The sequence below is a fragment of the Rattus rattus genome, chromosome 5 (assembly GCF_011064425.1).
Source record: "Rattus rattus isolate New Zealand chromosome 5, Rrattus_CSIRO_v1, whole genome shotgun sequence".
Lineage (NCBI taxonomy): Eukaryota > Metazoa > Chordata > Mammalia > Rodentia > Muridae > Rattus > Rattus rattus.
In genome coordinates, this window is record NC_046158.1 from 28487314 (window position 1) to 28503477 (window position 16164).

Below are 16164 nucleotides of genomic sequence, written 5' to 3' on the forward strand. Positions count from 1 at the left end.
ACTCTGTCTCTTGTCTCTGTAGGTTCATGTCAACTCATGATGCAAAATGCATCCAGTCCGAACTTCAGGAGTCCCTATAGTCGGTCTTCAACACTTTCCAACATTTTGTAAAAGTCTAAAGTCTAGTCTCTTCTGATACCAAAGGCAGCCTTTTGATGCAATGGCATAATTAAATATTTCCATTCTTAAGGAAAACTAAAAATGCAATCATGGCAAATAACAGTCAGATCAAAGCAAGGTCTCATTCCAGCAGGGCAAATACCACCTGGGACTTGGGATAGAATCATCTGGGCTCTGAAAGGCCCCACCCCACCCAAGCTGTGGGACCTGACGCACACATGACCTCTTTTTGTGCATTGTTTCTTCTAGTTGATGTCCCATGGTTCTTACATCAGCATCTTGGGGTCTTTATTGTAAGTTAGGCTTCACCTTCCTTGATGCAACGGTCTGCGAAGGTCTCTGTAGAGACCCCAGTCCTTTCAGGCATTGCCTCAGCAGCGCTCTGGAAAGGGAACCACATCAAGTGCCCTTTTCATCATCTAACATTTTTTAAGGATTCAAGCTATTTCTTTCCACCTGCCTTGTCTACAATTTTAAGCTTTCTTATAATCCTTTAAAAGGGACTCTAGCCAGCTCAAGCATGACAAACATATTTCTGACAGGCTGTGCCCTTCTTCCCCATTCCCCCTGCCTTGCTAAACACCATTAGATTACATTATTAAAGCTAAAGCTAGCCACCAGGATTTTATTTGGCCATTTCCTCCTCCTGAGACCAGCTATCAAAGTGTTAGTCTCCTTCGGCTCATCAATTAAAATTGAATGCCTCATCATAACAGAAGTCATTCTAAATCTCCTTAAAATGGTGTATAGACCATTATAGGTGTGAAGAATGTCCTTTCCTATAACACATGAAAAACAAACTTATCTATGCCTGAAGAATAAAGTTATCTCTATAAAATAAACCTTAAAGAGATAGGGTAGAAAATGCACATCATTTCAGCTATGCAAGGGCTTAAGAGGAAGTCATATTCAAGAGGAAGGAGGCTTTCAAGAGCTATCCAGTCAACCAGGAACTTCATCAGGGTCCTCTAGCCTGAGAGCAAGGAGGAGATACATTTATGGTGTTTGTAAGCCTTTCTGTCTGAAGTAATGTTTGCATAGATGTCTGGACAGATTATTAACACCAGCCAGCTACAGGGCCATGCCTAAAAGCCACCTGCTAGTTATGAGATGAAAGATCTTTCAGATGAGTCAGTCAGTCAGTCATCAGCTACTGCAATTCCTCTTTCTCACCTAAGAACAATGAAGAAAGGTTAGCATTTACTCTTCCATTAAGCAAACAAATGAAAATAGGACAGAGCCCTAAATCATAGGTTTTGTATGAAGTCTCTCCAAACAGTGACTAAATAAAAGCAAAATTAGTAAAGATCTAAGAACTGATATATATATATATATATATATATATATATATATATATATATATTTTTAAGGCCTATGTATTTTCAAAAGTTACAGCTACCATAGCCTGCCCCATAGACTCAAATGGCAATATTTAGAGCAAAGAATTGGTTATTGAAAGTCAAGATGTGTCAAAATACAGTCATCATGGTCACAGACAGTAATAGCTGTAGGGGAGTTCTTTCTGATAAGTCACTTCTATTGCTAAACCATATCTTCCGAGCTTTAGGAGGCTATACAAGAAGTATGGCAAATAATAAACAAAAGTGAAATATATACACTCCCAGAGTAACATATGAGTTCTCCAAAGGAAAAAGAATTGCTAAAATTTCAAAACAAAACAAAAAACTCACCACTCTCAAACAAGGTGAAGGCAGTACAGAAGCTTCAAGGGCAAGTGGGAAGACTCTGGACTCTCCTCAGAAAGTCCTCGCCTGTGCCTAAGGCATGGTGTAATTCCCTCTAGCAGTTTCAGATTTGGGGTTCTTTTTAGTAAGTCCTTTGAGTTGTCATGAGTTGTTTGGGGGCAGATTGTTAGGGAGGGGTCAGGGGAGAAATGTAGATCTAGTGTCACTGTTTCATATACCGGTACCCAATTTTCCTAAGACCGTTTGTTGAAGTAGGTATCTTTTCTCTAGTCGTGTTTGACACCTTTATCTGTGATTGGATGGCTGTAGTTATGCTCTGTAATTTCTGAGCCCTATTCCTTATCTATCCTATCCTATCCTATCCTATCCTATCCTATCCTATCCTATCCTATCCCATCCTATCCTATCCAATATTACTCTCTGCTAATGTATTTTCAGTACAATTCAGTTTTGTTGCTGTGATTTAATATAATTTGTAATCAGGTATATTATACCTCCAACAGTGCTGCTGTTTATGGGCCTTTTGTGCTTTTATGTAAATTTTCAATTTTATTTCCAGTATAATAAAGAGTAGTGTTAGAATTTTGGTAGGGATTGTGTGGAAACTCTAGGTTATAATATAGATGATACAGATAATATGACCTAGGTAATACAGCCATTTTGACTATAATAACTACAATACGGTGATACTCTGGGGAGATTATACTATGCTGGGAAATATTTTGTTTTATTTATTCATTTTTATTTTGAGATAGGCTTCACTGTGTAGCTCTATCTATATTTGAAATTTGAGGCAATTCTCTTGCTGTAGCTTCCCAGCAGCTAGCATTACAAGTATATCTGGCCATAATGAGGAAAAAAAAATGTCAAAATCAGACCAAGGGGAACTTAGAAACAAGGATATAAGATCAAAGAAGATTTTTTTGAAATTGAAAATTATATATCTATAAGACTATTTAAAACAATAAAAATAGAACAAATGTTATTGTAAATGTTTTGAATAAAAAATGATCCAATTTCAGACTTTGAATTTTAAATTTTTTCTTTTCATTCTTTTTCATTTTTGTACTGAGTGCTTTTAAAAATCAGAATCATTTTTACTTTCAAAGCAAGGCCCATGAATTTTTTTCAGAAGCTGTCATGTCAATTTCTGCTTCCAACTTATAATTCAGACATAGAGGGCATACACATATATGTACTATAGTAGCTTCAATCAGGACCCTCTCTAGGCCTATTAGGGCTAAAGCTATCTTTTCCTGGTCAAAAGAAAAGTATTTACTTCTGACTTTTATTTATTTATTTTGGTTCTTTTTTTCGGAGCTGGGGACCGAACCCAGGGCCTTGCGCTTCCTAGGCAAGCCCTCTACCACTAAGCTAAACCCCCAACCACTACTTCTGACTTTTATAATGAACCATTATTTCTTCCCTTAAGAATTACTTCGGCTGGACCTGTCAATCACCTAGCTTAGAGACCGCCCCTCAAAAGGGCAGGTACATTAAAACCTTGTTTAAAGGATGAATTGTTCCCTTAATGAAAAAAACACGTTTCCTTCCTAGTATCCCTGATACCAGAAGGTTCTGTTAGGTCTGTTCACTGTTCAGAATTCTGACTCAGAAAGGACTAACTTGTCCGTTGTCTTCTCTTCCTTTTGGATTCTGTCCCAAGCACACATGTGATTCCTCTGCCACTGTGGGCTTCTTAACTCTTTCTTTGAAGTTCCCTCCTTTCTGCCTTGTGTTTGTTCGTCAAACCTCTGAGCCTAAATCAAGACTGTAAGCCTCCATTTCTTTCTCCTGTCCTCCTCCTCCTCCAGACAGCTCCTGAGATCTGCAGCTTGCTGGCTCGGGGTTGCTGGGAGGGGTTCTTTTAAATTCTATAAAATTGTTCTCAAGTCTCCTCCTAAATCTGTCCTTAATTTTTTTTTAGTTAAGGAGACTAAGAACTCTGAGAGGAAACCCCAGTTTCCTCAATAACAAGGGGATTCTCTAGGTGGGATTCCTCGACACTTCGGCTAGCATATGTCTGTTTGGCAGATTTATTACATATACATGTGTATGCATGCATGTGTGGGGGTGGGTGTTCACTGGTGTGTTTGCATGGAGGCCATTTCCTAGCACAGAAGGAATTTGGGAGCAGCCAAAAGACTAATGATTACACTATGCTCTATTTTGTTTTGCTGACATAGGCTTGTTGTACATGCACGCTTGTTCTTTGCATAGGTAGACACTAAAATTATTGATAAGGCCATCACAATGTTCAGTGGTTTTAGGTGTTGGATTGTAGATTTTTTTCTTATCTAATTTTCTATACATTTCAAGCTAATATGAATATTTGGGGATTGAAGTAGTTTAATAGACAAATCAACTTACATGGCTGGACAGCTGGAGATAAAGATTGTTGGTTCTTAAGAAGTCTCCTGCCTTATTTTCTTCACACATGGAAACTTGCCGAGGGGAATTAGGTAATTCACCTGGTTCCCTGGTGTCCTAAAAGAATGCTTTTACATAGAGTGAAGCAAAGAGTCACACAACAAACAAATCCATTAGAACGCCGCACGGAAACCTTCCACTTTGCTTTAATTTTTGTTCTTAAAAAAATGTAACAAGAAATGCTTTAGTCGATGTGAATAGGCTAGGCGATTTTTCCCACTGTGCAATGCCAAAATTTTTATGAAATCTCCTCGGGCCAACCAGTGTGTTCCTTTCACTTACATTGTGCCCTCGTTTGCTGTATTATTTACTAACTAGATTACAGCCTACTGCTCCTTCCAACAATTCCCCAGCCTTGCTCCTTTGCTTTCTTTTACACGTGTATTTCTTTTCTTCCAGCCTGCTAGTGACTCGTTTGTTCAGATTTTAATGCGGAGAAGAATAGCTACATAGCAATCTGAAAGCCACAGGCCAATGTCAAAGGTGTTCCTTAATCTGTTTCACAAATGATTATAACAACCGGGAAGTGAGTCAAGGGCAAGAAATCGCCTTTCCAGGAAGGAATTTATTGTCCATTCAGGTTGACGAAAAAAAATCCAGCTCAGTGGGAATGATTATATATATTTTTTTATCTTAAATCTAAAAGACTAAAAGAAACACAAAAGAGAAATGTTTAGCATTGTTCTGTGAATATTTCACTGTAGCCTCATTAGGGAACTTGGATTTGCTGTAGACTAGAGAGTCACAAAAAGACAGAAAAATGTTAATATGAAAAAACACCTAGCTTGATTTAATTTATAATGTTTTCTCTTGAGTATTTTATATTGTTTTTGGCTTTCCTATTGTTCTATTTTAGATGATATTGTATGGAGTTAGATAGTCCTACTAGAAGAAACTTTACTTTCCTTAGGAATAGAAGAAATAATACTGAAATTCGTCATATAAGTATGGGAATAAATATTTTATTCCAATGATATCACTTTTATGGAGAATAGCTATCCTTAAAGCATGACATACATTTAAATATAAATATGCCTAAATAGCAAATGCTTTCTAATATTAAAATTTTTGGTCTCTTTTGAATATCATTTTCCCCAAAATCAGAATGGAATTTGAGTGCCGTTCTCATCTTCATAGAACCCACCTTCTCCAGCAGTCATTACTGATTCTGTACCTGGTTTGAGCAATCCAGCCGAGTGCCTCCGAAGCCTCCTCGAGCCTACACCCGTCGTCTATGTACTTGCTGCTTTCTGCCCTAAGGCCTCTGCAGTATAGGGGTGTGTGGGTATGAGTGGGAACTCACATGGTACTCATTCGTGGTGTGAATACTTTCAAACAATGGAGGATGTGCTGTAAAGTGGCGAGACGTTGCCTTTCTTCCTGCAAGGAAGAGTCCACCAGGAACTCATTTACTAGCGCCCCCTACAAAGATTAGCCTAAACGGCCTAACCGGCAACTGTCACTTGCAAAATGTCACCTTCTACCCTCTGCTTTCCTTTTCTCTCAGTTTAGCTCCCCGGTATCATTTTCTAAGCCAAATTGTCCTTAAGCAAGCCTGTGTTTCCCTGTATTCAGGGAAACTCCAGTTAAAATGAATACTGCAGGGGTAGCTCCATCAGGCACATTACAGACCAGGCTATAATGACCAGTTACCCGTGGTGAGTGAAGGAGACAAGCTTAGTCCTGTGGGGGAAAGGGGGAAAAGAATTCAATCCCTGGAAATGGGCAAAGAGGCACTTTTTTGGTGGTGTTGTCCTTCTATCAGTCAGAGACAGAGCAGATGGCCGTCCTTTGTTCATTCTAGCTTGATGCCTGGCTTGGTGGCTAACACTGTTTTATGCCTAGGACTCATAAAAAATCAAATCAAATCCAGGCAGCGCACGGAAGAAGGAAGACTGACAGAGACCTGAAGACTACCATGCCACCCTGCTCTCCAGTGCATGCCACAGACGGGCCATAGACACCTACTTGCCAACATGCCATGCAGTGTGGATGCAGACTGTCAACCATGGCCTGACAGCCACGTAAACAGTCTGCAGTGGGAGCCACCACAATGCTTGAATGTGTGCGGATCAGATGGGTGAAAAGAGATGTGGAACCACTTGGGCATTGTGAAGAGTGATGGAACCAGAGACTCAGAGTGGAGAGGAATAGTCTGGTGGGAGTGGTCAGCCCTGCTACCTGTGGCCGTGGTCCAGGCTGTTCCTCTGAGTCCATGGCTCTGTGACGATTCTGTGGCTCCTATTACTACTAGAGAACATGCAGATGTCCTTGGTTGGATGTCCAGGGAATGCAAAACTAGCCCAGCCCCTCAGTGGACTCAAGGCTCTGGAGAGATGGCCCTATCTCACACTGTTGGCTGCACTTCGGAGAGCAAGCCTTGCTTCTCCCAGGCAGCACAATGCAGCTGGCCCTGATGCTGAGGGAATGGGCGAGCTTTACCTGAGGGCACGAGTGTGGGAGAGATGACTCTGCCACTCACTTGCCATAGGGTAGCCTAGGCGCAGAGGTAATGTCTTCGACCTCTGCCCCTTGCCACCTCCGGGAATCGGGAAAGCTGACTACAGGGTCCTGAGCTCTGGAAAGGTATCGCTACCAGTCGCCAGCTGTATCTTTTGGGAGAGCCGGCCCTGCATCTCACCTAGACAGCACAGCAGAGCTAACCCTGGTAGAGGTAGTGCAGGTGAGCCAGGCTGGAGGGCAAAAAACGTGGTAGAGCTGGCCCCACCATTCATCAGCCGTGAGGTGGCATGGGTGCAGTGAGGACGTCCTGCCCCACCCACTTCACACCACCTGTGGAAGTTGAGAGAGCTGGCCCTGGGTTAAGGAGGGCAGGTGAGCTGGTCCTGCCCCTCAGGAGGTGGGCCCCGCCCACTCAGGCAATATACAGGGTCTGCTCTCTCAAGGGCTGCGGCTGGTGAGGAGCAGGGCTAGCTTTGCAGACCTCGTGACCCCCGTGGACAGATTTCCTGAATGCCACAGTGGCAAGGAGCATCACCTCCACGCCCGTATCGCCTGACGGCAGACAAGTGGCAGGGTCAGCTCCCCGACACTCCGGCTTTTTAGGGCAGGCTTATTCATACCCTTGCCAGTAGGGCCAGCTTCACTCGGCTGCCTGAGCCAGTGCTGTAGCACTTGGGAGAGAAGGCCCTGCACCCCCCCTGGCCAGCACAGTAGTGCTAACCTTTCCAGGGGAGATGGATGAACCAGCTCTGAGGATGAGACTGAGAGAAAGCTGGCTATGCTACTCATCTGCCATGAGGCAGTGTGAGGGTGGGTGATGCTCTCCTGCCCTTTGCCCCTCACCGCTTGCAGCATTGGGGAGAGCTGGTCCTGGAGTCATGAAAGCAGGAGAAAGAGCCCTCCTCCTTCGCTGGCTGTAGTACTCAGGAGAGAGAGCCCCATACCTCACCTGGGAAACAAACACAGTGGAGCTGGCCCTGATGGCTAAGACAAGATTTAGCCAGTCCCAAGGGCTTGAGAGCGGGAGAGCTGGCCCAGCCTATCACAGGCTACAGTATTTGTGGGAGTAGACCCTTTGACTTGAATGGCTAGCAGAGTGGAAAGTGGCTTTGGAGGTGTGGGTGCAGATGAGTTGGTCCCAAGGGCATGAGAGTGGTAGAGCTGACCCTGCCACCTGCCAATAACAACACTGGGTGGCCTGGCCAGAGCAATGCTGGAGAGCTTGCCTGGAGGTGTGGATAAAGGAGAGGCAGTAGGCTGAACGGTCCCTACCACTTAGGGCCAGATCCAGGGCTCTGAGATGCTTCACTCCAAAATCTATAACATCTGTGAATGATTAGGACATGTGAAAGGGCCAGTCCTTCTGTTCCGAAGCTGCAGGATCTCCATGTCACAGGGCAACAACAGGATGAGTGGGAGGAGTCCCAATAAGGACCTGATTTTGATGGTGTGGCAGAAGCCAGAGATCTTGAACCAGACCAAGGAATGACTCATTGCAATGAACATTCACAAGTGAAGATGTGGGGACAGAAGGATAGAGTGTGGGACACACGAAGGCAGAGGCGAGGGGATGAGGAGATGGCTGGCACTGAGATGCAGGGTGTGAAACTCACAAAGAATCAATAGAAAACTAAGAAAAAAGAGTAAAAGAATTCAAAATGAAATAAAATAGACCTTATTGATGATCAAGTAGACTATGGGAGTAAGACAATTTAGGAGGAAAAAGCCAACTATTATGGGTAAAATCGCAATGATTTCTTAGACTTTAACTTTCCCCTAAAAAAAAAAAAAAAAGAAAGAAAAAAGAAAAGACAACACACACACACACACACACACACACACACACACACACACAATATTGAATCCTGAAGTAGAAGTATCAGTGGGGTGAGTACGAGCCAGTCACTACCCCCTTGCTACCAGATGCATCAGTTTAAATTCATCCTTCAGGTGAACTTGGGACTCTTGATTTGATAACAGAAATGATTTCCAAGATAAGCCAATATAAGGCGGAGTTGGCGTTACCAGATAGAAAGCTTAACAAATATTTATGCATGAGGGCTGGTAGAAAGGTACTCTGGGAAAGGATAAGACACGCCCAAGTGTGGAAGTGCGTTCATCAAGCGAGAAGCATGCTTAGGTGGTGTAGTGACACATGTAATTTTGGTAGCTCTCAATCAAGTTATGTCTCAGTTGCTATGCCTTCTCCCTCTTTTTGATAGGTGAACCTCTGATGGGGCCTTGAGCAGGATTGCAACGGTTAAGACTTGCTACTTATTTCTAGTTTTACTATACTATTATCTATTAAGGTACAAATGAAAAAAAAAAAGATAAAACCAAGGGTGTTGAGGCATATTTTTACTGTGAATGCAGATCTGGTGAGACTCCTCAAAAGGTGTAGATTTGTATCTAGGAAGCATAAAGTCTTTAAGCATGATTTATTGCTACCTGATGTTCTTAAAAACATCTTGATATAAAAGGAGTTGTGTTTCTGTATGCGAAATCTCCAAGCAGACACTAATTGTACTGGAATTCTCTTTGAATGTTTTCATGTATTCTTTAAGGATTTTATACATACATATTTAAAATATATTCAGCTCTTACTCCTCACGCAACTCTTCACAGATTGACTCACGTCCTCACCCCGCCTTCATGTTCTTTTTTATTTCATTTCTGTGACCCACTTAGTTCAATTAGTGCCACTATATGGCTACTAGATCATAAAGGAAATTAACTTTTCTCCTCTCAGCTACCATCTACAGCCAATAGTTCCTCAACCCGAGTGAGGCTTCATGAACTCACCCCCAACCCTGCCAGAAGGTTTGCTGGTCAGTCATCCACAGCTGCTGTGACTTCCTGGGTGCAGGTATCCTGTCATGACCCTGGTCCTCACATATCTCTGTCTCTTACATTTTATGTGCTGTTTCCTGAGCCATGGGGCTCAGCACGTATCAATATTTGACTTATGGCCGAGCACTCCATAGACAGTTATCCTCTGCCTTTTGACCAGCTGAGTGTGTCAAGATAAATAGCCAACTGGGGTGCCTATTAGCATATGAAAGTGGATGCTGGCCACCATGATCTCTTGGCACTATGAATGCCTGTTACAGAGTCCTGATTCCCCTCAGCAATCCACACCTCCCAGCCCCCTATATTAAACCTCTCAGGACTCTAAGCTTCCCTTCCCTTCCCCAAGCTTCTCTTTTGTTCTATATAACCAAGCCATTTTGGCCACAAGCTCTCTTGGTTCTCCTTGTCCTGACAACCTACAACTTGAGAGAGGAGCACTGTGTATGTAACTCACGAACACACGTTTCAATGTACTCAAAAGATGGAAATATGACAATAGAGAGTGTGGCATATTCTTACCAGACGCCATGGGGCATCTCACTAACAACCCTGTCTTGAGGGATGAATTACTCCCTTCCAGAATACACTTGGGTTTGACTTCGTGATTTTTCTATGCAATGGAAACCCAGAAGCTGTGAAATACTAAAGGTAACATCTCTCTCTTGTTAAACCCAGTGTTTACATCTTATATAGACAACTACTTCTGCGCTTTCAAACATTCATATAACTGGTTCTTGATATGTTTTTTGATTCATCTTTGAAATTTTTCTGGTCATATAAATAGTTAGGCCAAATGGGGCTCTGTATGTCTTTATTTGCAACATCAGAAGTACAAAGACACTGTGAGTTCAAGACCACTCTGGTCTGTAATAGAGAATTCTGGGCCAACCATTGCTGCATAGGGAGACTGTCAGAAAAGGGGCAGCATTTGGAGCTTATGTATTCATTCTATATTTGTGTAAAAGAGTTACTATTATTTTTAAAATTTCAACAGAAACAATCCGTATTTTTATTTATCTACTACAACAGCTCTGACAAAGAACTAATAACTGAAAAAGCTCCGGTGAGCTGAGAAACTCTGCACAGAAAAGCTGAGGAGCTGATAATGTGTTTAGCGGGAAGTTAGGATGCTGGAGCTCCTGATAAGACCATACCAACAACCGCCACTGGCATCCGTGACTTTGGGAGTGCAGGGGAACAGATCTGCAGATGGGGTCTTCCACCCTCAAATCTGCTGCTGCTCCCTTTTGGGCCTACTACCCTGCAAGCCTGCCACCCGGACTTGCACACTTGGGAGCGATCTCCACTGCACGTCATACGGCCTGATGCTGGAGAGCCGCTCTTCCCCTCTTCTACTTCCGTATTGTGTCCACCAATCCTGATTGACCACGAGCCACGGAAGAATACATTTTACAGAGTTTCTCCTAGTGCTTACGACATCCCCCTCCCCCATTTTCTTTTCCTTCTTATAGCTCTTTGTGCGGTGCTAGGGACCCAATCCAGGGCCTGTATCATCACAGGGAAGAAACCTGAGTACACCCCAACCTTAAAGACCAGCTTCCCTGAGTGAACAGAATCATTCATTCATTCATTCATTCATTCATTCATTCATTTAGCCAAAAGAGTGCTTTGGCTTCGCAGCCAACCCGCCACCTCCCCTTGTTCATTTAGCAGTCAGGTGACCCGGAAGGCCATCAGGCAGATGCTGCGGGTGTTTACTACTTCAGCTGCTTAGGCGGTCTCATCCTGTCTTTCCCTTGGAGGAGTATCCCAGCACCTGAAAGATCGCGATCCAACCAGCAGCCCGCCGAAAGGCCTCAGAAAGCACCGGGAGCCACTTGATTCTTGCAACTGTAAAAATCCATGTGAAGCGTGACACAGTCACCAACACTGGTGAGTTGTTACCAAGGCAGGAGACCCAGAGGGGTGGCAGTAACACAGTCTTCAAAAGCCATCTTTTGGCGCCTTTTGTCCCTGGGAAGCCAGCCAGCCATCTGGCAGGTAGGCACAGTGCCACTAAGCAGATGGGACCAAGTGGAGAAGGATCTGCCACCATGCGCTGTGTTCCACCCTGGTCCGCACCGGGGTTTCAGTAGAAAGCAACCAGCCTTTTGCACTGCACCCTTTAGTTTCTCATGAGAGGAGATGCCATTCTTTTCCATGAGGAAAAGACAGACAGAGACTTCCTCTTCCTGGAGCAGGCACTGCCAGATCTTACACGGGCTATTCCCACAGTTTTCTTAAACCGACTTTGTATTAATTCTCTTTCAGAGCTGCTCCCAACAGCCTAATTTTTAGAACACAAAATAGTTTGACACATTTTTCTCTTCTCCGCGTCTTACTTAGACTGAGGGTGGAAAACCTAGCAGCCATTTGTTGCTTGGAAAAATGTCAACGGGCACTTTAATTCAAGGGTAATGGTGTGTATTATGATCCAAAGAAGTAAGTTCCATAATTCTTGCCCTCCAGAAACTTACTAGCTTGTGAGGAAAACAGAATATATACCTAAATGGCAATAGCCTGTTCCCATTACAAAATACTGGAATCAACATGCCTTCTTCTATGATAATAATCATAACTGAAATAAAGCATTTTGAGAATATAGGAATATAGACGGAACATGGTGACAGTCTCATGAGCTGAACTAGAAGGTCATTATTTTTGGATAAACTAGGCTGCCAGCTAGCTTTTGGGATACACCTGTCTGTCCCCCAACACCTAGGTTATAGAAATGAGAAGCCACGCCCAGATTTTATGTGGGTACTGGGGATTTGAATGAAGGTCCTCATTCTGTACAGCAGTGCTATGCCCACCAAGCTGTCCATCATCCCCAGAAATTAATTTTTTTCTTTCTAAAAAAGTATGTGTATGTATGTGTACATGTATGTACATCACACATGCGTGAACTATAGATGCCGGGAGAAGGCATTAGATCCCCTGGAGCAACATGGTGACCCTCCTAACCTGCGTGCTGGTAACCAAACCCAAATTCACTGTAAGAGCAGCAGACTCCCTTAACTGCTAAGGCATCATCTAAAGTATTCTTTTTTGAATACTTATGTATTTATTTTATATATGTGAGTACATTGTCTCTTGTCTTCAGACACACCAGAAGAGGGCATCAGATCCCATTACACATGGTTGTGAGCCACAAAGTGGTTGCTGGGAATTGAACACTGGACCTCTGGAAGAGCAGTCTTAACCGCTGAGCCATCTCTCCAGCCCTAAGACATTTCTTTATTATTACTTTCAACATGTTAGTGCAAATAAAGCTTCCATAAACGTATTTGTAAATACATGTCTCTGCGTTTACAATTTTTTTCAACACCACACATTGCCTTAATTTTAGTGTGCATGTACAGTTCATCATCTAGTGATTCTAAGCAGAGTGGAGTGCACAACAAGGAGCTAGGAAGCGGGTCCCATGAATCTAAAAACACAGTGACACAGAACTCCTCCAGGTCCCTGTCGAGGGTCTGAGGAAGATGAAACCTTCAGGCTCCACACCAAATCTAATGAGCGGTTGTGATATCACAGGAGCTCCGTTCAAACTTCTACAATGTTTAAAAACAAAACGATTGTGGGGAAAGGACCAGTCTGAGAACCATATGCGTTTAGGCTCTCGGTGCAGGGCCTTCCTCCAGGCATAACCACAAAGGACGCTGAGGCTGGCTGGTCTGAATCGCCCTGAGATTGCTCTGTTCACCTGGAGTCCTCAGCTCCAAGCTCATTGACTGATGGCAGCAGCGCTGAGGACCAGACATTATCTTCTCAGGCTGGTGGCAAGTAAACGAGTGTGGTCCAGAGCTAAACGGGGGAGGTCAGGTTCTCCCATCCTTATCTGATGGCTTCTGGGCACAGCAAGTGTTGGTGGTGATGGGCAACAAGGAAGTTGAGGCAGGTGGGAGTAGCTCTACTTGATAAAGGTGGAGAGACCGGAAGTCCTGAATTCCTCACCCGAGGCCAATTTCAGAGGAAAGGGAGGGTTACAACCTGAGTTTTGGCCAAGGGTCTGGGTGGAATAGTGAGGAAGAAGAAAGAAAGCACCCCCCAATGCCAGCAATAGTCCCACGAAGCCTTTCAACCTATTCTAAGTGCCCCCACGCAGCTATGGCAGGAGGGCAGGGTGGGCAAAGACTAACCCAGGCCAGGTGCAAGCAGCAGGTGATTGTGCAACATGCGTTCACAGTTGCGTTATCTGTGCTTACAGCTCTCAGAGGAAACTGATTTCAACATACCTTCTTGATCCCAGAAGTTCAACTAGGCAGACAGGGGTTATGTTTGACAGAAGATGTTGCACAGTACAAAGGAAGATGTTAGAGAGCACAATTTAGGTATTTCAAAAGACCAGTATCCGAACAGTGTGTCAGGACGAAGTCTGAGTGGGTGTCCTTTCCAGTATGTTGAAGTCTACAGATATGTGGAGAAAACTCACTACTGTGGAGTTGGTTTGGATTAGACTAACTGGCCTAACCGTCCTGGTCGCTGCCATAGATTTTTCTTTTGACATTATCAAGCTCCCAAGTTCCTGTGGGACGACTTTGGTGCTGTGGGAATCCTTGCGCTTTGCCAGCACTACAATGGCTCTTGATCCACCACTCCATTTGAACTCTTCACGCTGTTACAAATTTTACAGACGGAGTCCTTCTGGTTATTTAGGCTCATGTTCAACTTTAAGGCCGTGTATTGGGTTTGTATAAATGATTCTTGGAGGTCTAATTATCATTCCTGTTCATCTTGTGTCATGCCTCTGACCCCTAGACCCTAGCTAACTTTGTCATTGCCTCTGCCTTTCTGGCCTTCTTCTAGCTCTTCCAAAAGTCAGAAATTTCCAGGGACTTTGGCTCCCAAGCTTTTGTGGTGGCTGCCATTTTGCACTGCTGCCCTATAATTTTCTAAGAAAGAGATTTTGGAGGCATAATTTCAGATCAAAGTGAGTAAAAAACAATGTTGATTATTGATATAGGGGATAGAGAGATGTTTCAATGGTCAAGGGTACTGCCTGTTCTTCCAGATCTGGGTCCCAATCCCAGCATCCACATGGTGGGGTTCACAACCATGCTGATCCAGGGGATACAGCACCCTATTCTGGCCTTTGCAGACACCAGGCATTCACATGGTATACAGATGTATACATGCAGATAGCACATCTATATTAAAAAATTTATTGATACATGATAAAAATAAATGTCTTGCTACATCCTTCTGAAGTGTGTAATTTATTTCACATATTTTATGAGACATTTACATTCTCAAACATCTCCTTAACATTCACAACCTCCATGAGAGATCAGACATTTTAAACTCTAATTGACAAGGCAATCAAGAAAGCCAGTAGTGATCAAAACTCAACGATCGTGGCTTGCCTTGGATTTTTCCTTCAGACTTTCTTACATTCACTACTTTATCCCCGCTTCCTTTAGATTAGATATATTTGAAGGAGGCAATACATACTTGTTCATCTACTTTTAAAAATTCAGTAGTATAGTTTACTTGTAGATAAATAATTTACTTCAATTGGTTCTGGTGGCGCCCTTTATTTCTATGAGAAACCATAATCTTCTATCTCCAAAGCTAGCCTTCTTTACAACCTTACAGCTTTAGACTGAGCCTATGGCTAGCGTTATGTAATCTTGTTGGAAGAAAGAAAATTACCATTGGCTGTAGTGATTTGCATAGTAAATAACCACTAATTGTAGTAATTTGCATAATAGATTACCACTGGTTGTGGTAATTTGCATACTGGTAAGCAAGCTTCCCAGACAAGGGAATTATAAGTCTACTCCCAGAAATTAATGTTATCTTCAACCTGGTGGCTTTGAAGCATAAATCCTTTAAGAAGTCGGGAAACGGACAACACTGAGAACTGTGGAGTATTCCAGCTCAAGTCTGGAATTTTTTGTATCTCAGGGTTTTCAATAAATAAAGTCAAAAGGGTGCATTTGATTCAGTAGTATTTATTTGTGAGGTTTCTGTGTTGTGTGAGTGACTCATTTTCTCTCTTAGTTAAAAGATCTTGAAGTAAGAGTCAAACGTCACCACAGTCCCCAAACTGAAGACTCACTAGAAATGTTGGGGTGGGTTAGATTAGTACATTTGATAACATTTTTTTCCCGAGGACAGAAAAGGAGAAGAAATGTTTCACCATGCTTTAGGTTCCAAAGGCAACTATTTTTTTTTCTTTTTCAAGTTTCAGAAATGTATTTATCAGTATAATAAACTCTTAAAAACTCAACATGATTTCATTCATTCCGAGACGTATTTCCTGCTAAGGTGGAAAATGGTGCGGATGGCTTCTGAAACACCTTCGGTGTAGGCAGCTTCGCGGTGAACTTCGTAGTTGAGAAGTCTGGGTCTGGGCCTTCGTTCTGCAGTTTGCTGTAGTCCACACTCACTGAGTAGAACTAATGTTGTTCATTGGGACCCAGTTTGTTCCAAGGCTTTGGGTTACTCTTCCTGTCCCGGCTGACATCTGAATTGAACAATGCTAAGCACATCACACACAGTGCTGCTCCAGAACCCCCTGCTCCAATGAGAAATTGAACCTGGATACTTCTTGGCTTGCCTGAGGGTCTGGTGGAGCGTGTTTGTGGCA

At 43.1% G+C, this 16164-nt stretch overlaps 1 non-coding gene and 1 pseudogene across 1 annotated transcript; both read left to right on the forward strand.

Moving 5' to 3' along the window:
• Positions 1-16164, forward strand: part of LOC116900808 — a 204252-nt pseudogene that overhangs the window by 154539 nt on the left and 33549 nt on the right.
• Positions 5967-6110, forward strand: LOC116902548. Its single transcript, XR_004388149.1, has one exon. It is a non-coding gene; the product is annotated as a small nucleolar RNA SNORA48 (small nucleolar RNA).